At 44.7% G+C, this 25,603-nt stretch overlaps 1 protein-coding gene across 2 annotated transcripts in view; it reads left to right on the top strand.

Moving 5' to 3' along the window:
* The first annotated feature begins 3,823 nt into the window (after window positions 1-3,823).
* The window catches only part of CAPNS1 (calpain small subunit 1), an 88,716-nt gene continuing 66,936 nt past the window's right edge, over window positions 3,824-25,603 (top strand). Inside the window, exon 1 of one of the 2 annotated variants that reach the window (XM_085625210.1) lies at window positions 3,824-4,206. The gene's annotated coding sequence lies outside the window, so the exon portion shown is untranslated. Of the gene's footprint in view, window positions 4,287-25,603 lie in introns of both variants that reach the window. The other variant, XM_085625211.1, reaches the window with a different exon arrangement.

Raw genomic sequence — 25,603 nt, 5'->3', positions numbered from 1 at the left:
TTTGCAATGCCAGTAGCTCCAAACTCCAAAAAATGTGAGACCTATTCCATTTCCAATGCTTGTTTTTCTAAGGCACAACATTTAAATACATATAAATGAACTATAATTTTTTTTTCAAAGATAGCAGCGAGAAAGCACCAATAAAGTGCTTTTTGTAATTCTGAAGTATGACTGCAACAAAGATTATAATAGAATCAAAACAAAGCAAGACACTTTACTTAGTGATGAGCGAACGACATACATTCAATGAAGTCTGATTTCCAAATTATTGTTTGTGCGCTACACAGCTTTATCAGTAAAATGGTATGTCTATGCACAATTAATGGCCATTTCAATAGAGAATATGCTGTCTGGAAATCACAGTGTGCTACCACACTATGCTTTTAGTAATACATTTGTGGCAGTGTGCTTTTAAATGCAACACCTGCCACAAACAATGCCCTTACAGCTTTCTTGCCGAATGGGCATGGCTGATTTGCTACACTTTTTGTTTTTAGGTCGAGGACCGCCGGTCTGCCGAAGGCAGAACAGGAAGTCGGAGATTTAATGACTTGGAGAAGAGGGGCTTGAACCCGCCCCTCTTCTCCCCTGTTCTCCATTGGCTGGCCTCTTCAATGCTGGCAAGCCATTGGAGAAGAGGTCCCGTCACTCCGATCAGGCCCCGTCCTTTTCGGATCGGGGGTGTGTTTTTTGCAGAAAGTCTAATTATCTCCTCCAGCCAATGGCTGGAGGAGATAACAGCAAAACACGCCCCCGAATCCGAAAACGACCTGCGTTTCTCCGAGGCATTTCTGCTCTGCCTCGGAGAAAGGCGGCGGTGTTCGATGACTGCTTGGAAATATGCTTTTTACAAAACGCTGCAAGTACTGAGGTACCGAAGATTCTCTGTTGCAGCAAGGCACTGAGTGGCGGTATATATCCCAAATTATATATAACAGTCGGTAGACGCATGCCTCTACAGTGTTCTCTTATATTTTGAAACCAGAATTGGTCAAGTTCGTATCCTTTCAAAGTTCCCTTTTCAAACAATCATTATCAACGCCAAGTCTGGCCCTGGCACGGTAGTGCGATTTTTGTTTAGTATTAATAAAATTTGACACTTCAGACAGCAGTTTCAGCAGAGAGGACAAAGAAGGAATGGGCATGGAATCCAAATACAGAAACTGAAACTTCTCTATCAAGGGGAAACATCACTGCCAAAGTTCAGAGCTTGTGAAAAAGCGACCAGCGAAATCACTTGCTAGTTAATGTTCGGGGGGGGGGGCTAAGCAAAACTTTCGGGGGGGGGCTGAATCTTTAAACAGTAGGCAGAGTGGCGCTGATTTCGGGGGTGGGGGGGCTGAATCTAGGCAGAGTGGAGCTGCGGGGGTTCTTAGAAGGGGTGAACCAACAGCGAGGCCTCATTAACATGCAAATGGTCTTTTTAAAGACCTGTGAAGTGCTCGGGCGCGGCTTTGTGTCTGCCCGGGAAGCGGTCTCATCCCGGGCTGCCACACACGACGGGGGGGGGGGCTGAAGCCCTTTGAGTTCAATGGGTGTTGCGCGCCTGATCACAGGTAAATGCGGGAGAGAACGGGGTTGTTGAGCAGGGCCTGGCTGGCTTGCCCGGGCATCGGGCGTTTCCTGTAGCAAAAGTGCTTCACAGTTAACCTCCCCCATGACCCTCCAGCTGGTCCGACATAATTGCCAGGCCTACTTTGGGGTTCCAGTTCGGCCCTGTTGTTGAGTATCCTACCCAGGGCTTTAAGTGGAATAAAAAAAAATGGGTGGGGGTGGGGGGCGGTGTTGCGCGGGGTCTATACGACTTGTATTTTGCTGTCTCTTTTGTCATTGCATCCAGGCATAATGATACAACAAGTAACATGATACCTACAACAAGTTAGGACTATTGGCTTTGTCAATCGTTATTAGTTGCATAAGATAAATTAGCAGTAACTGTGGCTTGTATATAATATTGAAAAAGCATCCACTTGAAGCCCTAGTGACACCACGACAATGTTACTGCTCCTGAGTTTCAAAAAGAGACAACAATATAATCATGCAGTGGCTGAACTCGACAGATTAAGAAATATATCCCAAATTATATATAACAGTCGGTAGACGCATGCCTCTACAGTGTTCTCTTATATTTTGAAACCAGAATTGGTCAAGTTCGTATCCTTTCAAAGTTCCCTTTTCAAACAATCATTATCAACGCCAAGTCTGGCCCTGGCACGGTAGTGCGATTTTTGTTTAGTATTACTAAAATTTGACACTTCAGACAGCAGTTTCAGCAGAGAGGACAAAGAAGGAATGGGCATGGAATCCAAATACAGAAACTGAAACTTCTCTATCAAGGGGAAACATCACTGCCAAAGTTCAGAGCTTGTGAAAAAGCGACCAGCGAAATCACTTGCTAGTTAATGTTCGGGGGGGGGGGCTAAGCAAAAATTTCGGGGGGGGGGCTGAATCTTTAAACAGTGGGCAGAGTGGCGCTGATTTCGGGGGTGGGGGGGGCTGAATCTAGGCAGAGTGGAGCTGCGGGGGTTCTTAGAAGGGGTGAACCAACAGCGAGGCCTCATTAACATGCAAATGGTCTTTTTAAAGACCTGTGAAGTGCTCGGGCGCGGCTTTGTGTCTGCCCGGGAAGCGGTCTCATCCCGGGCTGCCACACACGACGGGGGGGGCTGAAGCCCTTTGAGTTCAATGGGTGTTGCGCGCCTGATCACAGGTAAATGCGGGAGAGAACGGGGTTGTTGAGCAGGGCCGGGCTGGCTTGCCCGGGCATCGGGCGTTTCCTGTAGCAAAAGTGCTTCACAGTTAACCTCCCCCATGACCCTCCAGCTGGTCTGACATAATTGCCAGGCCTACTTTGGGGTTCCAGTTCGGCCCTGTTGTTGAGTATCCTACCCAGGGCTTTAAGTGGGATAAAAAAAAATGGGTGGGGGTGGGGGGCGGTGTTGCGCGGGGTCTATACGACTTATATTTTGCTGTCTCTTTTGTCATTGCATCCAGGCATAATGATACAACAAGTAACATGATACCTACAACAAGTTAGGACTATTGGCTTTGTCAATCGTTGTTAGTTGCATAATATAAATTAGCAGTAACTGTGGCTTGTATATAATATTGAAAAAGCATCCACTTGAAGCCCTAGTGACACCACGACAATGTTACTGCTCCTGAGTTTCAAAAAGAGACAACAATATAATCATGCAGTGGCTGAACTCGACAGATTAAGAAATATATCCCAAATTATATATAACAGTCGGTAGACGCATGCCTCTACAGTGTTCTCTTATATTTTGAAACCAGAATTGGTCAAGTTCGTATCCTTTCAAAGTTCCCTTTTCAAACAATCATTATCAACGCCAAGTCTGGCCCTGGCACGGTAGTGCGATTTTTGTTTAGTATTAATAAAATTTGACACTTCAGACAGCAGTTTCAGCAGAGAGGACAAAGAAGGAATGGGCATGGAATCCAAATTCTAATCATGCATATTAGTCTGGGCCACTGGCATTTTGCGATGCTGCAGCGTTTTCCTCATAATTATGGATTTGCCAAACTTCCCAAATAATGCTTGCATAATAAATCTCGCTTTTGAGAGTGATTAAGCTATTGACATTGTAAATAACAATGCCATTTCTTTAAATGTTTTAAAAACAAAAACATAAACAAAAATAATGTCATGAGCAATGCCAATAGCTCTAACTTTAACAATGCCGAGACCGTTGCATTGTAAATGCTTGTTATTTTCTTCGTTGAGAACACATGAGTAATCCTAATAGGCAAGAACACCACTGGATCAACTACTAGCCTTGGGTGCCGGAGTAGCGTGCTACTCGACATAACGCGCTTCAAGCGTGTCAGGGGTAGTACACGCTATATGCCTCCCCGACGAGTTCCAGAGGAAGCATAGAAATCCAAGAGGCATAGACGGCGGAGCCTAGGTGGGACGGATAGAACACCGGAGCAATATGTCGCCCTGCTGTACGAAGATATCGCTGACGGGCTTGTTTCTTTTCCTTCCATTTCTATGAAATATTTGTACAGTGTATGACTCATCGGTGCTGCGTAGTCCTTCCTCTGTTTTGCTGCTTGGTGCGTAGAGTGGGGAGAGGGCGGACCCGGGTGTGGCCTTACATTCCTGGCAGCCTCATTTAGAGCCCCGCTCAAGCAGCAGCTGTACTGCCCCAGCTGTGCTCCTCGTCGCTGCTGATCCCGCCGGTGAGTAGGGGAGACGAGGGTGAACGGCTGTGATTACATGTGCTGAGGGAGCTAGAAAAATAAGACGGGCAACGGAAGAGGTGCTGTGGTGGGCCCCATGAATGGGTGGCGTTCTGGGCTGCGGTAGCAAGTAGATATGACTACAGCAGGAAGTGGAGACTGTGTTACGAGGGTAGTAGCGAGGGTGCTGTGGGGGCTATTAGCAGCTTCTGTGCTGCACGGCCTTTATGGGGACTGGGGGGTCTGAAGGGAGTAGTTTTAATGGGACATTTCTGGAAGGATCATCTTTAGTGGTTTAAGTCACGAGAGTGGTCGTGTTGGGTTAACACGTTCGGGTGGGTGGGTCCTTTGAACTCGGGGAGTGTCTATGGTGGTGGCTTTATGAAAGAGGAGTGATAACTCACAATTATGTGAAACAGGAAGAATGTCTTGTGGACTGTAGTACTTTTGCTTCTCGGGATATTTGCAAAGGGAAATGTGTTACTGTGTAGACTGGCATGAGCTCTTGCCTTCTAGATTAGTAATTATATATTGTTTTAATTGGTAATAACACTTGGGGCTAATAAATAATAACGTCTGGTTCAATTCGAAGGGGTTAAATAAGTGAAGTTAAAGCAAAGGCCACTGTTCGAACTTAACCGCAGGCGTTTTAAAGAAAATCTGGGTCTTATAGGCTGGGTTTTGACCAGACGAGTCTGAAGGTCTTGTGTATTGCTTTATCTAGAATTTTATGTAAAGTTCCCACAAGAGCAGATTGTGTTTTGTGTATCTAGAGTGCTATATAGGTTCTTTCGAGTGCTTTCCCGTAGTTTTATTTTTAAAAATCTGTCGGTGGAAGATTAAGTATCAAAGACCAGTGCTCACTTTAAGAAGAGTTTGCCATGTGTGTGAAGGATTATATGTGCTGCAGTGAAACATCAGCTCTCTCTACAGTCGTAAACTTTTAGATTAACGAGTGTGAGCTAAACGTGGACGTGTTTTAGCACGTGGACGGAGGTTTTCCTCTAAAACTCTTACGCAGTGCTTTACCTCTAGGCGCTTGAGAAGTCAGTGTGTGTGTTATCGATCGACATATCTGTTCTTAAGTGCCGGATCAAAAGAATTTGAGCCCAAGTTTTTGAAACTGGTATTTATAGAACGTTAGCCAGGCTGAGGCTTAAAAGCAAAACAGTGGTGCACAGAAGGAGGAGGGCAGTTGAATGATAAAAGGGCCATAACAAAATTTGGGATAACACAGGAAAAGGTGATCCTAAAGAGGTTAGGAGTTAGTTTGAAGGGGCGTCAGGAAGGATACATTAACTAACATGACTGAAGGCGTGCAGCTAACGTATTCGGGCCCAGAATAACACTAGACAATCACTGTGTATTTACTCGTGTGTATTTAATTGTGTTCTAGTCTGCTACATTGACGTGAAACTGTGTAAAGCGAATATGCCGACCGTCAAAATGTTACTAAATGTTTTGCAAATTGAAATGGTCCTTTTTTTTTTTTTTTTTTTTTTTTTTTTTTTTTTTTGGATGCACATTAGAAATTTTTATTTCTGTATACGATCAAGTTGAGTCAAACCCCTATTGAAACCAAAAGTTTGTGAAAGGGAAACTCTTAATCATTATAACATCTTCAGGGTCTTTGTAGTTTTCTGTGCCAAAGATGGAAACGCACTTAAACTAATATCCGAGCTGAGAAGCCTCTGTTATTATAAAAGTTCAAGTGTGAAGCAATTTAACGCTATCTGTCTCCAAGAATGTCATTTGAATGTTTGCATCGGGCTCGCCACATCGCATGTAACAGAAGTGGGTTGTCCTCTGTAAATCTCTGATCAAATATGTCATCTCAACAGCGCAATCAGTTGTCTATTTGGTGTGACTGGCAGTGCCGCCAAGTTTTGTCTCTCTGAAGAGCAGGCAGCAGTAGTCTTTTAAAGGGCCTGGTGATACTTCCATGTAACTGTCCTGCACCGTGCTCCCCTAGAGTGCCATGCAGCCGTGCCACACACTGTTCCTCATGACTGCCAGGTGGTTGTGCATTGAGAATTTATATGGCTTAGAATTCCACTTTGGAGGCGTGGGATTTGGGTGCATAGTGGTCACTACATGGATGTGTGGCACCCATAACCAGTAAAACCTTGGAGTGCCACAAAGTTAATTACTCTATAAAGTGGTAGTGATTTTACATAGTGATCCTCCGGAGTCCACGAAGGGAATAATTTTATAGGGGTGCTCTTTAAACCTCAGTACACTTTCTAGCTTGAAGGGGCTACCCTGGAGAATTTTGAAAAGTCAATACATAGTTCTAGCTTATGTAAAGAATCCAAGCACACCTTCCTTAAGAACCGGCCTTGCCACACCAAACCTTGATCCTGGGTTCTCTTGAGAGAAGCAACCCAGGGTTGAGGTTTTGAGCTCTCGAAACATACTCTTGGCCACTCAAAACTATGAGTGCCAGGGAAGTCCTTCATCCTGTTAGACTGCCTTCTCTAATCCTGAGAGTTATGCCCTCCCAGAAGCCAGAGCTCCAAGGGGAAGGAAGAGGAGCAGGCTTATTGAACGCCAGCTCTAGCTGTCGACTCCCTTTTCAACTTGTAGACCCGCAGGTATATGCTTTCTTTAGAGAAAAGCTGCAGGAAATGTTTGAGTGCAAGCATTTTCAGAGAATCCTTTAGTCTCCTGTTCTCATCAACCCATTTCTCAAACTGGTTAATATACTTTCTAATCCTGTGACGGGCCCAGATTACTCTTCAAGACCATCACACCCAACCTCTTTACAGGCAATGACACATTTTCTCATTTCCATCTACTGATCTTTCACACTTGTCCTTCCTTTACTCACTGCCTCCCTTTTGCCTCACCTGCCTTTCTACTATTTAGGTCTCGCCTAGGAAACGCTTGTGCTGTCTCTTCCTGACATGCTGTATTCAGGATATGGGTATTAAGCAACACCCCTCTTTCTAATTGGCTCCTTCTACTGTCTTTTGTAAATGGCTGCTTTTCATTTCTTAATATGATCACTAGTCCCTCCATTATAGGTCGAGCCTAGGCAGTGCATCCACTGCTCTGCGAGCCATGCTGTATTGGAGTATGTACTTGAAGCTCCAGACACACTCTGCCCATATTTGTCATTGGCTTGTGTCATTGTCCTTCATAAATGCTGCCTTCTGATTCATTAATAGGCTTGTTAGTCCCTCCTTAGTACTGCCATGTCTTCATTTGTAACCTCCCATGAGGGCTGGACCCTTTACTTCGGTTGTTACACAGTACGTCTTCTTTAGTCTGTTAGCACTAATTTTTTTTAATGAGTTTCTCTTACTGCAGGAGCCAGGATGTAGTATGTGGTGTGTGTCTGTGAAGTAGAGCAAAGTGGAGCCTCCGTTGTGAGGTCTGGCTGTTTTATTTTTTGTGGGCGGGGCACTGTTTCCACACACACTCCAGCCAGCCTGCAGATACACAAAGGAGGCTTTCGTGACTTGACAATAGAGCTGCAGGTGGAGCAAGTGTGTGTGTGTTTAGGGAGAACCTCTCCCTCTAAGGTACTACGGACCTTGTTTTCAGTCGTAAGCTGTATCAACCAGGTGCTTTGATGTTGGTAATGACCTAGCCGACGGTGTGTGTGTCTCTGTGCACTCTCCAGCTTTCCCCTCCGATTGTGTCTGTGTATGAACATATATTATTCTGACCTCCCTCTTGGACAGTGTGCATGTATACTCAAACTTTTATCTCAGGGGTGTGTGTCTACTCCATCATCTTACTCTTCAGACTGTGTAAATGTGTGTGCATGTACTCTTTGAATTCCTCCCTCAGGCCGTGTGCCTATTCATGTACCCTATCTTGCCCCTTGGGCTGTGTGCCTGTGCATGTATACTGACTTCCCCCTCAGGCCGCGTGCCTATTCATGTACCCTATCTTGCCCCTTGGGCTGTGTGCCTGTGCATGTATACTGACTCCCCCCCCCCCCCCCTCGGTCCGTGTGCCTGTTCATGTACCCTGACTTCTTCCTCCGGCCATGTGCCTGGTCATGTACCCTGACTCACCCCCCCCCCCCCCCTTTGGGGTCTGCGCCTGTACCCTGACTTCCCCCTCTGTCTGTGCACATACAGTGTCTTCCCCTCAGGCCATGTGCCTGCTCATGCCCCCCCCCCCCCCCTGACTTCACCCCCTCGGGTCGTGTGCTTGCTCATGTAGCCTGACTCTCCCCTTGGGCCGTTTACCTGTGCATGTATATTGACAGGCGCGCAACGCCCATTGGGCTCAGAGGGCTTAAGCCGGAACTCAAAAGTAAGTATAGTAAGCCCCCCACCAACAACCACGGACGCAAATCAAGCGCAGCCTGTTAGCGTGTCCTCCGACTTAGAGAGAGAGAGATATCTTTAAAGTGCCGTCTACTATTCTTGTCGTGATGTGTATACTGTCAAGTTGTCAAAATCCTGGGTGCGCATGCATTAACAGCGTTCCATAATTCTCGTGTCCATGTCTGTGCGTGCACTGTCGGTGTCGCATAAAGTGTGTGTGTGTGTGTCTGTTTTGTATCGTATCGTGTGGTTATTGATCTAGAAATAAAGCTCCCTATCACTCCGCCTTGGGTGCGTTTTGCACTGTTGAGAACCTCCGCCGGATGTCTCGTGAATATAGCGCTTCGTAGCTCTGGAAGATAACCTGAATGATCCGACTTTCAGTAAATTCTTTAGCGCCCAGGGTGCATCCTTGAAGGGCGTTAGACGGGTTTTTAAGTGGGCCGAGTCCTGCCAGTGCTCAGCACCAGCAGTTCTAAAAAGCAGGTGCTCAGACGGGTCCCTATTAAACTCTCCATTTTTGCCCTCACCCTCCGGGTGAAAAGGAAAATCTTAACTCTGCTGCAGTACCGCCCATCACTGCCTTTAATGTAACTTCAAAGACACTCGTTATAGTTCTTTCACAGTCTAACAGTTTCATCACTGAAGCATTTCCTATATTTCATTATAATTTAAGTTGTTGCTTATTTATCTTATGCAACTAACAACCATTGGCAAAGCCAATAGTCCTATTTTTTTTGTAGGTGTAATGTCGTTGTATTATATATCTGGATGCGATGACAGAAGCAGCAAAATACTAGTGGGGCGACACACTATGCTAAGCACAGATTGTTAGCTTGCGTGTTTTAAGCCATGCCCTTCTTACATCGACCACGTCCCTTTGAGAGACCACCAGTTGTGGGGTTTTTTTTGTCCAACTTAAAGCCCTGGCATCAAATGTACTTAAACATGAATAGAAAAGGTGGATGAAATGGCATGCAGCGACTAGAAGTGTTGAACGAGCTTCTTGGCACATAAGCATAAAGGTTATGCAGTCCTGTTAGGATAGACACATCCACCCATGAGCTGTTGATTGGGTTTGTGTGTTGCACAGCTTGAGCCATTAGTCGGTAGAGCAGGGATGTGCCAGTAAGAGGCAGACCACCAACTGATTGTGGTCACTCAGGGTCTTGTCGCAGGAACCCACCATCACACTAAGGTCTGACCAGTAGTTTGTGGAACCGTGCAGTCTGGATCGACACTATCTCACTAAGCTTGTGCTGCTGATTCTGGAAGCATCCTTAACTCGCTGTATGCAAAACCAGGAGTATGACATGTTGAAGTTCATGGGAGAAACAAAGTTTTTATGTGTTTTTTTTAATTCTAGGTGGTTGTTGCTTCTTATTTTCTTATTGGGGGTTATGACATTTTACAAGTTTGTAAAATTTTGTGTTTGCATATATTGTCTCTCATCTTGTATGGGGGTGTGCATGCGTTGTTGGTGTCTCCTGTGTGCACGATTGCCAGGGTGGATTGTTTTTAGGTCGAGCCTAGAGTCAGCGCACATGCGATGCTCTGCGAAAATTGTTGTTCTGGAGTATGGAATAGAAGCCCCGCCCACTCTCTGCCCATACTTGACATTGGCTTGTGTCATTGACATTCGTAAATGCTGCCTTCTGATTTGTAAATAGGCTTGTTAGCCCCTCCTTAGTATTGCCTTGTCTTTATTTGTACCCTCCCATGGCGACTGGCCTTTTTACTTGGCTTGTTACACGATCTCCTTTTTAAGTCGGTGAGCACTAGTTTGTTTATTAACTGACTAAGGTGGACATCAGCGGTTGCTTCTTGCATTTGCAGGGCACCCACGCAGGACAATGATGGCTGCTTTTCACATCGAGGGCTATGCTGCTCTAAGTTGCACAATGGCAACGCTTTTTATGTATTTTATTACTTTAGACATGAACGCAGCGTCCGCTTCAGGGACACCGCACTTTCTCTCAGATTTTATTTATTAAAAAAAAATATATATATAAAGTTCCATGCCTAGCACGGTGCCCGCTTCAGGGACACAGCGTTGTACAATATAATAGGTCTCGCTTTTGCAAAAGTTTGACGTATTGGTATTTTAAATGACAATGCCTTTTACCATTATAAAAGGCATTGCCATTTACAATTCATATAGCTCAAAATCTCACAATTGCAAGACCTGTTGCATTGTAAATGCTTGTTTTACTGTCTGTGCATTGCCAGGGTCTTTAGACTTGTATGTGTGCATGGGTGGGTTCATGCTCCTGACCTCTCCAAATGCTTGGTTGTGTGTGCTCTTGTGCGTTGTCAATGTCTCCCAATCCTTTTGGGTGTGATGTCTGTGTTTTACGATTCCCTCATATTGTGTAAGTATCTGATGCCAGTTGCTCAAATATGGCTCCTTGAATACACCATCGGTTATCAGCTATGTAACTTCCCCTTGATGTGAAACCGGCCTTGAGGCCTACAGATTTCTTCCTCCTCCTCCTGTCTTTGTGAGGGCCTGGTGAATGCATCAACAAGAAGGAAGCGATATCAATGTGCACTATCGGCGCCTGGGCTCTGTGTGTATGTGTAAACCCACAGGACGCTCCCTCCCAGCCCGTGCACTATGTGTAACGTCGTCTTACAATAGCGCATCTCTGTAGCACTTAACCCCGATTGTTTTTTTGTTTTTTTTCCGGCGCGAGATGTTCCACAGACTCCTAAGCTGCAGACCTGGGGTCTCCAGTCTTGGTGCACAAGGTTGCAGACCTGCCATCTTTTCAGGACACCCTGGTGATATCTAAATATTTCACGTTTAAATTCACTGTGTATATATGTACCTTGTTTGAATAGACTGAATATTTGGCATGACTTTGCCCTTGTGGACAAATGTTGGGCAGCCCTTATGCGGGAGGTCTTCAGAGACTAAAAGCTTACGGTTCATGCAGGTCCCACTAGTAGCCCTTTTTACATCCTTTTACCAGCTTACTGCTGCATGGGTTTCTCGAAGCCTGCAGCTTTCAGCCACGCCTCTGAGAGGGTCAATGTCTGGGCTATAGATGTGGTGGTGTTTTCCTTGTGATTAACTCCCCTCTAGTTGTTGCTGAGCACCAAGGTAGAGACCCCTTGGGTGACATTCCACAGCCTGCTTACGTGTGCCAGTTCCTCTACTCAATCATATTGATTAAGTATCCGGCCCCTCAATCATATTGGTTAAGTATCCGGCCCTTCAATCAATCAATCAAATAGCATTTATACAGCATCCAGCTGCTTCATAAGAAGCGTCTTGGCCATATCTGCAAAACAGACTAATGTACCAGTAGAAGAACTGTAGGATGTAGGCCTTATCAGAAAGGTTTTAAAATCTTTAGGTCAATCCTGGTCAGAGCATGTGCTGCTCTGCAGGCCATGATGTATTGGAGTATGGATTTGAAGACCCACCCACTCTCCGCCCATATTCGTCATTGGCTTATCATTGTCCTTCGTAAGTGCTGGCTTCTGATTTGTTGAAGGCTTGTCAGTCCCTCTTTACTACCGCCTTGTCTTCATTTGTAACCTCCCATGAGGACTGGTCCTTTTAATTTCGGTTGTTACGCAGTAGTCTTATTTACTCTGCAAGCACTTTTTCTTTAATGGTTTCTCCTACTGCAGGCACTACATGCTTTCCTGCAACATTCAGCATGCCGTGTGCACTTTCACTGGGTGCTTTTACAAAAAAAGCATTTGTTTTTCAACTTGACAGACAAATGCTTTTTTGGGGTAAAAGCGCCCCATACCACGCTTTCACCTTAATAGGAGCCATGGACCTCTCTTTAGACACGACTTGTCTAAAAGGGGTGTGGCCTCTAACGTGAAAGCGCAGCATGGGGCGCTTGTAAACAGCAAGCATTTGCAATCCAATAGGGCTCGCATTTTAGAAAATTTGCCCTTTTGGCATTGTAAATGACAATGTCTTTTATTATTGCAGAAAAGGTATTGTTATTTACAATGCCAATAGCTCAAAATCTCGCTATTTATTGCGAGACCTATTGCATTGCAAATGCTTGTTTACTTTTGTAACCTCCCATGAGGACTGCCCCTCTTACATGTGGTGTTACACTTCATATCATTTTAGTGTCTGAGCACTCCTTTTTTTTTTCTTTTAAAATTTTTTTTTTTTTTTTTTTGTCTTTACTGCTCGCTCCTCCTCCTCCTTGGCTACAGCTGCTTTGGACATCATGCTTTATAGTCCACCTTATATTTAGTAAAAAAAAAAAAGCACACACTGTGATGTCGCAGTTTAACTTAAAATATGGTGGCAGCATCTCTTGTGTGACCGCTTTATATTGACAAAAAGAGCATGCGGCAACATCGCACTTTAAATATATATATTTTTTTTTACAGTGCGCCAGATTTAACAGGGCAGCTGTGCGCCTTTCATTTGTGCTGCGCGGCTCGCATACATAAACTTTTTTCAACATTCTTTTTTTTTTTTAAGTGTGCCATGCCCCGCTTTAATTTTAACAATGTTGCTTCATCTTAAACATTGGCGGCCGCGTGCCTTTTTCTTTTGTGTGCGGCTCACTCTTCAATCCGAGGTACTTGTATGTCGGCCACAGGATGGACAGATGGACCAGAATTCAGGGCGACCTCTTGGTAAGCCGCTAACCCCTTTTACTTCTTGCACACCTCTGATGGGCGGTAGCTGCTAGTTGCTAGTTGCCGAGCTGTCGGCTGCATGTTCTGTTTCTTTCGCTGCATTGCTCCACTTTAAGGGTGTTCACAGGAGTGACATGCCATTCATTGCAAATATCACTCCACTTCAAAAACACAACGGCTATCCACAATGCTGTTCTGTGAGTCGCAAGATATTTGGGGGAAGATACTTCATTCACAAGGAACTTCCCTCATTTGGCACCTCCCTTGTCCACCTGCCACTTAATGCTCTCAAGCAACCTCAGGGATCCGTTATGTTTTACATTAGCAGCAAATATTGTAAGACCAGATAAGGAGAAATTGTTGGTATTTTGCATTGTAAGACTGGAGAAAAATCCAGGTTTTCTCGGAAGGAGAACCAATTGCCTGGGTTTCAGGGCAGTGCTACAGCCAATGGCTACACTGGTGGTGAGGGTGGGGGGCAGGTAGGTAGGTAGGTAGAGCGGGCGGTGTTTCTTGTGGGTCCAGATGAAGATGCTACTACCTTTCAGTGATGTCATGAGCCCCATGTAAGTTCAGCACTGCAGGTGCCATTGGCAATGTCCCTATTTCTTATTGTAGGGGTGTGGATTCTGCCAGTGTGCAATGTTTCCCCGGAGTTCACCACTTTTTTTCTCCTCGTGCATCCAGAAAATAATGCTGTCTCATGCACACCAAATCGTTCCAGGTTGTGTTGCAACCTCAAATGTTTAGTTCCTAGACATCAAAAAGCAACGTCGGTGAGTACATTTAGAGGCCTTTTCTGCATTGACAGACTGAAGAATAAAGGGGCTGTAAAATCCCTTTTTTTTCTTTTTTTTTTTTTCTGCTTATTGTGCATTTCGTGGTGGGCGTGGATCCGTCAGCTGCTATCGATCCACTGTGCAGGCAGTTACTGCCTGACACTTGACTGGAGTTTGATGTTCTATGTTTCCTTGAAGAACTTGTTGTACCTGAATGGCTTTTATTAGTGAAATAATAGAGACTGAGAAAAATGGTCAGCATACGCCTAAAGCGGATGTTCTGCGATGCAAGCATAACTAAATGCAGTGCAGAATAATTGAAGCATGCGCTCTACCTGTGCTCTGGGGAGGCACTGAGTGCAACTAGCCAAACCCAAAGGGTCAGTTCACAAACATGTTCCCAGCATGAATAGTGATTGTGTCTGGAAGAAATCATAATTTATGCATTTTGAGTCTTCTGCTAATAACTCACAAAACATGATAGATGCATCAAGGCGTGCCCGTAAATAGGGATTGAGAGAGTATATGTCTTGGCTATCATTTATTCACCACTCACACTTAGATTTGAGTGTCATTTAAACAAGTTGATACTTTAGCGGGGTTGTGGCTCATATGAGTGATTAATCCGAGAAACGCAGTCATAACGTTATGGGTTTTCCCGGACAGTTTGCAATGGTTTTCTTAACTTAAACTCGAACCCAACTAATTCAGATTTAAGTTAATCAATAAACTGGGCGGGTACGTTAGCGTTGCCAATTTATACACGGTATGCGCTGTAATTACTGACATTTCTGTAAAGTAGCTCAATAATAACCCGAGCGTAACATCTGTACACCAGTACTTAATTTGAGTTGACGGTTTCCGGTGCCTGGCACAAGCATTTGTCAACACGTGCACTTATGACACGTTGCCACACGGTGGCACTGCTTGTCTAATTTTCAGACTAGCACAGCAACAGTTTTTTAAATTTTTTTTATTTAATATGGCTAAAAATAACTAATCCTTTCTGCCAGTCATTTTTATAGCTTCGGGGACCTGGAATAATCTGAATTGTCACACTTGTTTCAGTGTGATGGTTCGTAGCTGTAGTGTTACTGTAGTTGGCAGAGTTGACCGCGGCAATGGACGACGCAATTGGAAGTGATCTGGCACTTAAAACAAATAAATTGAAAACTGACTTGATACTACAAATCACGTGTAGGGTTAGTGAACATTTATTGTCAACAATATCATTGAGCAAATTTGCGTAATTTTAGGCAGGAGATTATTTTACACTGAACTGCATGGGGTTCAGTTTCTAGGATTTATGTATGTTTCCTTATCAAGTTTAAATGTTTACATAAACATTTAGAACTTTACTCAATCGTTTGTCATTTAATCTATTTGCTAAAAGTAATCACTTAGGGGAGAGGATGTGGTCTAAACGGCTAGGGCGGTCGACCTCAAATCTGGGGAACCGGTTTCGAGTCTCGGCAATGATGACGCTCAACATCCTGTGATTCTGAGCAAATCGCTTAATCTCCCCGTGCCTAACAATATCGATACCTTCGGGTCAAGTTCGCGCTATACAGAACTCCGGAAAAAAATAAAATAAAAACTCCGTTCCAAAATGAAGGCAAAGAAGCAAATGAGTTCAACTTTATTCAGAGCCACCCGTCCGCACACGGAAAGCGGAAGCATTGATTTTCCGTGTGCTATTTTAAGGGCATCCCATTTGTTTCAGTGCCACTCGCAGATCTAAGTCAGGTCATTGAATGCCAGTAGGAAGATTGTCCGGATGAGCACTTTATCCATGAGAGTTTCAGAAAACAAATGCTGCTGAAAAGGGTAATAATGACAGTTGTGTTAGTGGTGCAACTATCACTACTTTTTTATAGATGACGGGATTTTTTGTTTTTTTTGTTTGTTTTTTTTGTTTCTTTGTCTCTGTAGTTAAGCATACATTTGTAGATTAGAAAAAAATACAAACTAACTGGGGATTAGTTGTGAGCATCTGCGGACTTCTTCGTCACTTTGAGTTCACGACCATTCTCAGGTCTTAGTTCACCAATTTGGATTTAATTAGAAGCTCCGTTTTCTTTTCATAGAACCAGTGCACCATTAATAAAAAAGCATTTACAATGCAATGGTCTCGGCAATATTATAGGTAGAGCTATTGGTATTGCTCATTATTTTTTTTATTATTTTTGTATCCCTAAATAAATGGCATTGTCATTTCTATTGGCATTAGCTTTTTTTTTTGCATATGTGATACCTATTGCATTAGCAGAGAGAGCGTGAGGTAGTGAGATACAGAGAGAGAGTGAGGTATTGAGAGAGAGTGAGGTATTGAGAGAGAGTGAGGTATTGAGAGAGAGTGAGGTATTGAGAGAGAGTGAGGTATTGAGAGAGAGTGAGGTATTGAGAGAGAGTGAGGTATTGAGAGAGAGTGAGGTATTGAGAGAGAGTGAGGTATTGAGAGAGAGTGAGGTATTGAGAGAGAGTGAGGTATTGAGAGAGAGTGAGGTATTGAGAGAGAGTGAGGTATTGAGAGAGAGTGAGGTATTGAGAGAGAGTGAGGTATTGAGAGAGAGTGAGGTATTGAGAGAGAGTGTGAGGTATTGAGAGAGAGTGTGAGGTATTGAGAGAGAGAGTGTGAGGTATTGAGAGAGAGAGTGTGAGGTATTGAGAGAGAGAGTGTGAGGTATTGAGAGAGAGAGTGTGAGGTATTGAGAGAGAGAGTGTGAGGTATTGAGAGAGAGAGTGTGAGGTATTGAGAGAGAGAGTGTGAGGTATTGAGAGAGAGAGTGTGAGGTATTGAGAGAGAGAGTGTGAGGTATTGAGAGAGAGAGTGTGAGGTATTGAGAGAGAGAGTGTGAGGTATTGAGAGAGAGAGTGTGAGGTATTGAGAGAGAGAGTGTGAGGTATTGAGAGAGAGAGTGTGAGGTATTGAGAGAGAGAGTGTGAGGTATTGAGAGAGAGAGTGTGAGGTATTGAGAGAGAGTGTGAGGTATTGAGAGAGAGTGTGAGGTATTGAGAGAGAGTGTGAGGTATTGAGAGAGAGTGTGAGGTATTGAGAGAGAGTGTGAGGTATTGAGAGAGAGTGTGAGGTATTGAGAGAGAGTGTGAGGTATTGAGAGAGAGTGTGAGGTATTGAGAGAGAGTGTGAGGTATTGAGAGAGAGTGTGAGGTATTGAGAGAGAGTGTGAGGTATTGAGAGAGAGTGTGAGGTATTGAGAGAGAGTGTGAGGTATTGAGAGAGAGTGTGAGGTATTGAGAGAGAGTGTGAGGTATTGAGAGAGAGTGTGAGGTATTGAGAGAGAGTGTGAGGTATTGAGAGAGAGTGTGAGGTATTGAGAGAGAGTGTGAGGTATTGAGAGAGAGTGTGAGGTATTGAGAGAGAGTGTGAGGTATTGAGAGAGAGTGTGAGGTATTGAGAGAGAGTGTGAGGTATTGAGAGAGAGTGTGAGGTATTGAGAGAGAGTGTGAGGTATTGAGAGAGAGTGTGTGGTATTGAGAGAGAGAGTGTGGTATTGAGAGAGAGAGTGTGAGGTATTGAGAGAGAGAGTGTGAGGTATTGAGAGAGAGAGAGTGAGGTATTGAGAGAGAGAGAGTGAGGTATTGAGAGAGAGAGAGTGAGGTATTGAGAGAGAGAGAGTGAGGTATTGAGAGAGAGAGAGTGAGTGAGGTGTAGAGAGAGTGAGTGAGGTGTAGAGAGAGTGAGTGAGGTGTAGAGTGAGTGAGGTGTAAGCAGAGTATAGTATGCATATGTTAAAAAAAAATTGTAACATTAGGCACCAATCACTCTCAAGTAAGACCTAAAGAGGCAGCAGCAGCCCGTGCCGTCGTGTAGGCCGTGGCTGTAAATCAGGGTCTATTTTGACATTCTATGTCAGGGCGGAGCGCGCGGCTCGGCCTGCACTGCCGCTGTTCACCCCACGCATGACCTGATCACCCCCATAGTCTACTGGCACGCTTTGCTTTTCTGCGGTGTCAGCCATTAGACATGTTATGTTGAGATTTGCAAGGGTCAGAATATTAAAGAAAAAAACTGAGACTGGATAAAATGCTCGCGTGGCGAAGTTGACAGTGCGCTCGTCAGTTTTCCGGGGGTTAGGATATTTTACAAAAGTGCCACTGTCCGCGGGAATAAAGGTGGGAACGCAAGTGGGAAACAGCCGCCCTCGTATCCTCCCTGGGGCCCGGGTGACGCCGCCACACATACACACGCCATCCACACCCAAGCGCCACCGAGCATGCCCACAGGTCACGTGCTCAGCTCCCATAGGAGAGAGGTGCCAGAGAAGCCCTCAACGGCAGGTGGAAAGGTGACTGGGGTCAACAAACTTCGAAAGGGGGGGGGGGAATCTTTTTTTCTATGTTGCCCCACGTCTCTGGAACTCGCTCCCGTGTGCCTTACGCAAGTGGCCTAACTTGATTAAAATCAGAAAACTATTAAAAACAGAGCTTATTAAAGATTGAGCACCCTCACGACTTCCTCGCTTCTATCCACTGCTAGCGCGGAGATGCCCCTGCCGGGGTGATTCCAGCGCTTTATAAATTCCTCATTCATTTTTAGTAGAAGTACCAAGAAAGGAAACGCAGTCTGCTCTATACACCCACTTCAGCAGCAAATCGCTAAAGCTTAGTTATTAAGACGTTTTGCATTGGTTCAATGAATGGTGAGTGAACTGAAAACAATCCTTGGTAAAGGTAATGGGTCTCGGTTTAATGATTTAGGAAGCAAGTAGGAGCAGAAAAAGGATGGTCGAAGAAAGCCAATGATTTAAAGGGCCGGATCACAAGCCTGTCAAATGCTTACTGTACAAACTAACATCTCCTTAAGAAGTCCCAGCTAGTCACCGGTGCCTTTATGAGATTGAAATTATCACTCAAAACGAGCCAACGCTGTATGCCCACCTGGCGATAGTAAACGGAGTTAATGTATTTAGATACAAGGGCCACATAATGGTCACTTAAGGGGCCGACAACCTTTCGTCCTTCGTCCCAATGATGTCAACCTACATCACCGCGCAAGCGCATGTCACCAACATGGAGTCCCACCTCCTTCACCGTCACGAAGACAGAGCACCATTTACCGGGCCAATGCATTATGGGGCATGATCGGGTCGGCTCGCGCGCTATGTACACGTTACACAACTCGATTCGGTGATAAGGGTAACACGCTCACCTCCTGCGCTACCGCCGCTGGCTCCTGCTCCCCGGCTGCCGTCGCTCGTCCTCCTCTTTGTCCTGGGCATGTCCGGCGCGCTGTGCCATGCCCGGTGCCTGGCAGAGATCAGCCGATAGACTAACACTTTTTACTAAACCGCCTTTCGGGTATAAGATTCAAGTCCCCTAACGGTAGAGGCGAGCAACGGCGGGCAGAACAGAAGCGGGACCAGGAGAAGCCGATGAGAGCCTGTGAACGAAAACGATGCATCTTCCCTCTGAAAACCTAGGGCTGAAGGCGAGCTAAGCACGCGCGGGGATCTTTATAACTACCGGCTGTGGACGCCATAGGAGAGAGGTGCCAGAGAAGCACTCAACGGCAGACAAGCCCTGGGGTCATGGAGGGCGCGCACGTGACCCCTGCGAAAGTAAGGGGCCAAGCAGCCACCCACTCAGAGAAAGGGAAAGTCGTGGACAGAGATCTAAAATAATTAACAAATGCGTCCGGACGCCGGGACACCACCGCCTTTCTCCAAGGCGAAGCAGAAATGCCTCGGAGAAAGGCAGCGGCGTTTCCAGATTCAGGGGCGTGTTTTTCTGTTCTCTCCTCTTGCCATTGGCTGGAGGAGATAATTAGAAAAGTTGCAAAAAACAAGCCCCCGAATCCGAAAAGGACGGGGCCTGTTAGGAGTTACGGACCTCTTCTCCAATGGCTGGCCAGCATTCAAGAGGCCAGCCAATGGAGAAGAGGGGAGAAGAGGCGCGGGTTCAAGCCCCTCTTCTCCAAGTCATTATATCTCGCGAGCAAGACTGCGCAAGCGCAGCCTTCGCTAGCCAAGACCTAAAGAGTAGATGTCATATTAGTGAGAAAGCTAAATTCTGTTCCTTTTACACCCATCTTGTCGAACTAACTGCTAAGTAAGTAGTTCAACTTTTCAAAGTTCAAGTTCACGCCCATTCCTCTTGAGTGTGTGGAAGGTGGGATTCTCAGTCTTTACTGCCAAGGTGTCCACCGTTACATCACTGCAAAGTGAGGGATGGCTCAGTGCGAAACACAAATAGTGAAATTGAGCATGTTTCTCAAATCTTTGCTTAGTCTGTTTATGTGGGTAGTCTTCAACAGCACCCTCCGACCCTCGTGCATATACGTTGATCTTGCTGTGTGCAGTGCTGCTCCCCACTTATATAGGCAGCCCCTTGTGGGCATCTGTAGAGAAGGGTACATTGAGGAGTCTGAGACAGGAATAGCAGGCTCGCCTTGATGGGATGCTGCTTACTGTTTCTTCCCTGCTGTCTACCTTTTAGTCTGTACTGGAAGTTTAAAATGACTGCAGCATCCAGTGCTTGCCATCAAGACTCCAGCAAACTCATAAGATAATTCATGCTTTACATCTCTAGAGCGGGGTCCATGCTGTTTTATAGGATCCCCTCAAGATCTCGTTACCTCTACTGAATCGGAGTAGGGATTACCCCAAAACTCTGTGGTTATCGGGAATGATTCTAGGACACATAGACAAAAGTTGAACACCTGTCTTTTTGCAAGCTTTAGGGTGTTCAAAACATGCTGCTTTTTTGTACTTTTGATGTATCCTCTGTCTGGTTTCCTATCTACTCTTGATACAAGAGGAAGACATTGCATACACTGAGGTGTTCGTGAGCGTGGACATCCTTAATTTATTTTCATACCGTAAAGCAGTGGTTCTTAACTTGTGGTCTGTGGACCCCTGGGGTTCCGTGAAGCCTACTCAGGGGGTCCACAACTGCTTAGAAATGTAATATTAATGAACATTCTAATTGCAGTGCACTTTGGAAAAGTTAACTGGTCACATTTCAGCTGTTAATTATTTAGATGGTGAACTGGTACTAATGCAGTGACACTATTATTCAGGTGTTGAGCTGGTACCAATGAGGTACACTGCTAACCAGACAGTGTTAATGTCCTCTTTTGATGGACTGGGAAGGGCTTTTATCTGCATCACTAAAAGGTTGGAAATAATCGTGACTTTTTATTGAAAATCTTTTATTTTATTATTTGTGCTTAAACCAGACACTGTAGAACAGCATTAATTTCAACAAAACGTTGAGCCCATGAAAATCTCCAGGCCTGCTACTTTTTTTTTTTCCCCAACTAATTTTTGCGTAAGAAACCCAACAAAAGTATAAATGAAAGTGATAACACAGGAGACAACCTTGAGGAAAAAGTCCCATCTCAACCTCAAAATACCGAATTTTAGAAATTTGGCCCAAGCAGTACCATGCTTTGAGAATAAATAATGTGTAGCTCACAAGCATCCAAGGGAATAAGAAAAACAGAGGAACATCAATAGCTTGAAGATGAGGGGAAAGACTACTTCTGTTCGCCCCTGTTGTAGTAGGAACCGGAGAGCCACTACAATAGGCTATATATGATCCCCTAGGACACTGCCCACACAACGGAGAGCAGAGAAAGAAAAGGAAAACTCAAGATCGCAGCTCTCAGTCATTCTAGTGGCAGTGTCCAAACTCTTCAGAAAAGTCTTCGCTGCTTCAGTTTGACTGAATAGTTGTCCCTTTTTCACTTTCAGCTTGACTGGCAGGGCAACCGACGCCTGTATTTCTCTGACATTAAAGTCATGCCTAATTTCCAGTAGAGCTCTTTTTCCAGCAAGGGTGCCGGGATTCTGATCTGCGAAGAAGAGGTGGCTCCCTTCAAATATAATTATTTTCTTTCAATGGGAAACTTGTAAAATTCAATTGCGACTTTCCAATGAATCATAAAAACTGACCATACTGAGGCTGACGTCCATTTCCAGTGAGATCTTTGGAACAAGTTACGAGCAAACCTCCCTCCCAGCTAAAGCAACATATCTAATATTTACATTGCTGCAATTAGAGGGACTGTAGGTACTGATGTGGATCTCCCAAAACCCTCATGTTGTTTCTCTGCACATTACCCAGTTTATCAACCCTAGAGTCCTGTTTCACAACACTCTTGACACATTCTTTAAACATGTAGGTCTCCTGTGATTCATATGCCTCATGGTCCTTCTTCATTGATCACATTCGAGCCTTAGGATAGGCTACAGCATGCTATATCTAGAATACTCTGGTCATAATGTTTTTGAGGTCTTCCTTTTACTTGCTTAATGGTAGTCTGTAGTGCAGAATTTTTCTGTCACTGATCGCCATATGAAGCTTTTGATCGAGCGCCACAACTTTTCTGCCTCCTGTTCAAGACCAGCCAATCAGACAATTCCGCCATGAACCCCTTCTTTACCAGCAAATACGTGTTTAGCCAGCTTGTGGTGTAAAATGGCTACAAATATATAATTTTAACGCAATATTAAATTCAAACAGGCTGTATATTCTTTATCAATTTTCTTCCCATTTCAAATATTTGTCACATTATCATGAAACAAAACTTAACATCCGTTATTCTAGTTGGTTCTTTATTTCCGTGGTTGTTGAGGCCTTAGTCTTGCGTCCTCTTAGGATAACCACTCCTCGACAGATTCCCAGCTTAACTTACTACTGTCAATTTTGGGCAACAAAGTGGCAACTTTCTAAAGTTGCAATTTGTACAATAATTACATTAAATTCAACTGGAGCAACAAGTCTGGTTTAAAGCAAAAATTCTTTTGATACCTTGAAGTGCCATATTTAGTAGTCGCATTTAGAAGTTAGCTCTGGTGAGTTAATGTGTGTTACTCCATACTCAATAATGGGCTACCAGCCTTGCAACAGTAAAAAGGATAATGCATGTTTTTTTCTGTCAATACCTGTAAAGGTAATAAAACACATGTCCTTTTTCCTACAATGCAATCCTGCTTTAGGGTTTAGCAGGCCTTCATTAGGTTGTGATTTATGAATATAAAAAATTAACATTTGGGCTTTGCCATCAGCCTGCTAGCCAGCAATGGCGGACTGGGAGTCGAGCTTGTTTCGTCACACTTGTGGTGGATCAATAAGTGTTGCAGACGATGAGGGACGCTTACCTTCTAGGTCCTGGTAACTCTGGTACCACATACTAGGAACCTCTAACGTACACATGTAAAGCCTTGCACAACACTCAGCCAGCATACCTGAGCAGCCGCATACACTTTCACCAGACTGCCAGACAGCTACTTTCAGTCTTACTTGCTCGCACCCCTGTTTTCAGAAAAGCAGAGCAGGAGGTCGCTCCTACTCCTATATTGCACCCAAACATGCAACGCCCCTCCTCCCCACACACAGCACACCAGTGCCTCATCATCTCGTCTGGAGCTTTGCAGGAAGCTGAAGAACTGGCTCTTCGAATCACTCTACAGGGACCACACACCTGCTCATGCTCCTGGATTCCCTCACTGGTGATTAGTACACTATACAAATTGACATAACCTGACACTTATCAGTAAGTTAACTTGTGCAAATTGTGGGTAGACCAATTAGACATTCACATTTTAAGGGTCGGAGCACTGCCACTGAGGCCTGTTTGGCAGGACTCTGTGCACTTCAGGTTTCGTTGGGAAAAAAACAGCAGTATCCATCCAAAAGTTTGGCGGGGTGGGGGTAGGTGGATCATGCAAAAAGAAGAATTTTCTTACAGGCAGGGTGAGGTGGAGACAAAGAAATTAAGTCTGAGAAAACAAGAGGTCACTTTGAACTGTGTTGGAGTCGGATGCCAGTGAGGAAGAAGCCTAGGAAATAGAGTAGGGGTGGAAGGAAGCCTTAGTGAGTTAAAGTCCAGGGCCATATGGCGCTCACACTGGTGCATGCTGACATGGCCTTGCAAAGATTTGATTTTTAATTTTGTATAGCGCCCGAATGCCCTGAGGCGTCTTGGCGCTGCTGCTACGCTAAATGAGGGGGGGGGGGGGGGGGGGTGAGGCGGCAAGTCAGAAATATGGAAGCTCTTATTGACTAAAAAGTCAAGTCTTCAGAGATTTTCGAAATTATAGGAGGACTGGGCATTTTCTTAGATTAGTGGGAAAGGAGTTGCATGGTCTTGCGGTTCTCAAGTCAAAACTCCAACCTCCTCATAAAGCTCGTTTGCTCTTGGGTAATATTAAGAGTTGAGGATCTGAGAATCCTCGGAGGGGTATACCAGACACATTTCTCACAAAGATAGGTCCAATATTGTGCAGTGCCTTAAACACAATACGCAGTGCCTTAAATTCCATCCTCCTTGCTGCTGAAAGCTAGTGCAACTTGATCAAGTCCTGTGATGTTGATAATATCTTGGGATTCCTGCAAGAAGACGTGCAGAGGCGTTCTACAGCATCTGGAGTTTTAGAAGAGATTTTTTCCAGATGCCGTTGAAAAGGGTGTCTCCATAATCCAGTTTAGCTAGAACTAAGGTAGTAACTATCGTTTTTGAAGGCCCAAAAGGACAGATTTTTTTCAGATCATTCTTTACGCAAAGAATACTGATGTAAAGTTTATTATCTAACAGGATTCCTAGATTCCTCGCTTTCCGTACCGGTGTGGGTGGAACGCAGAAAGGAGGACAAGTTCAAGTTTGATCAAGGCCGTTCAGGGGTGTCTGTTTTAGATAAATAAACACTGGAAACTTCCTTGGCAAACTGCTGAACTGTGGCAGTCTGTGGGGTCCTCAAAAGCGTAGCCGAACACACATTGTGTGGCACACAAGTGTAATTTGTAAGCCTAGGAGGTGGGTGAAACATGCAGGAGAGAGACTAATTCTGGGCTCTCCTAAGCGTTTAAATGGTGCTAATTTCTTAAATGCTGTAACCTGTTGCTCTAGATGGCAGTGTGGGAAAGAACCTGGGTTTAAGGTAGCTAAAGACTTGTTTATCTGGACCAGTGAAGGTAACCAAGAGCCCCTTTTCAATGTGGCATACTTTTGAATTTCTATACAGCGTTGCATGGTGAGTCTCATGTCAATCCCAACTGCCTCTCAATCTGTCCTTGAAGTTGCTGCAGTACTACAAAACAAGGACCCAATAGGAAGTCCCTGTTTATGTTTTTTCTTTAAAAAAAATAACTATCAGCCACGGCAGTCAGTCTCTGGGAATAACTGCGTAAGTGATCCAGAAGGTCACTACTCCACTGCTTTATTTGGAAAGATGAGATCGCACCGCTGAATACCCCAGTCTAATGAATTTTGAGCAGCTAGTTCTTTTATCTCCATGTTAGTTACTTACTGAATCCTTTGCCTTATTCCATGCATAAGCTGGAGTCAAAATGCATGTTTTAACAGTTAAACCGTAGTCATGGGCCAAGCGCAAAAATGGGGGGTTGTATGCGTAACACTTGAGGCGGGAGGAGATGTCCGCCATAGGCCCTGGGGCCAGTAGAGATCAGGTCTAGACTACGTTAAATTTCTCTTCCTTTCAACACTTGGAAAGTTAGTACCCAGAAAATCATGAGACCTACAGATTGAAGCAGAAGAGGAATGGTGTGGTGTCATCCTCGTGAGTGATATATTATTTAACCTCCTTGTTAATACTGAAAATGTATTAGGGTGGCTCCTCATACCCTTAATATGCTTTGGTGTGTGGCTCAGTGGACTAATGCATCCACAGTCCAGGATCTGTGTTTAACCTCTTGGTCGTAGGTATGAACCATGGCGGG

The sequence above is a fragment of the Triturus cristatus genome, chromosome 9 (genome assembly GCF_964204655.1).
Source record: "Triturus cristatus chromosome 9, aTriCri1.1, whole genome shotgun sequence".
NCBI classification, from domain to species: Eukaryota; Metazoa; Chordata; class Amphibia; order Caudata; family Salamandridae; genus Triturus; species Triturus cristatus.
The sequence above is the reverse complement of the archived record's forward strand: the minus strand, read 5'-3'. Positions and strand labels throughout refer to the sequence as shown.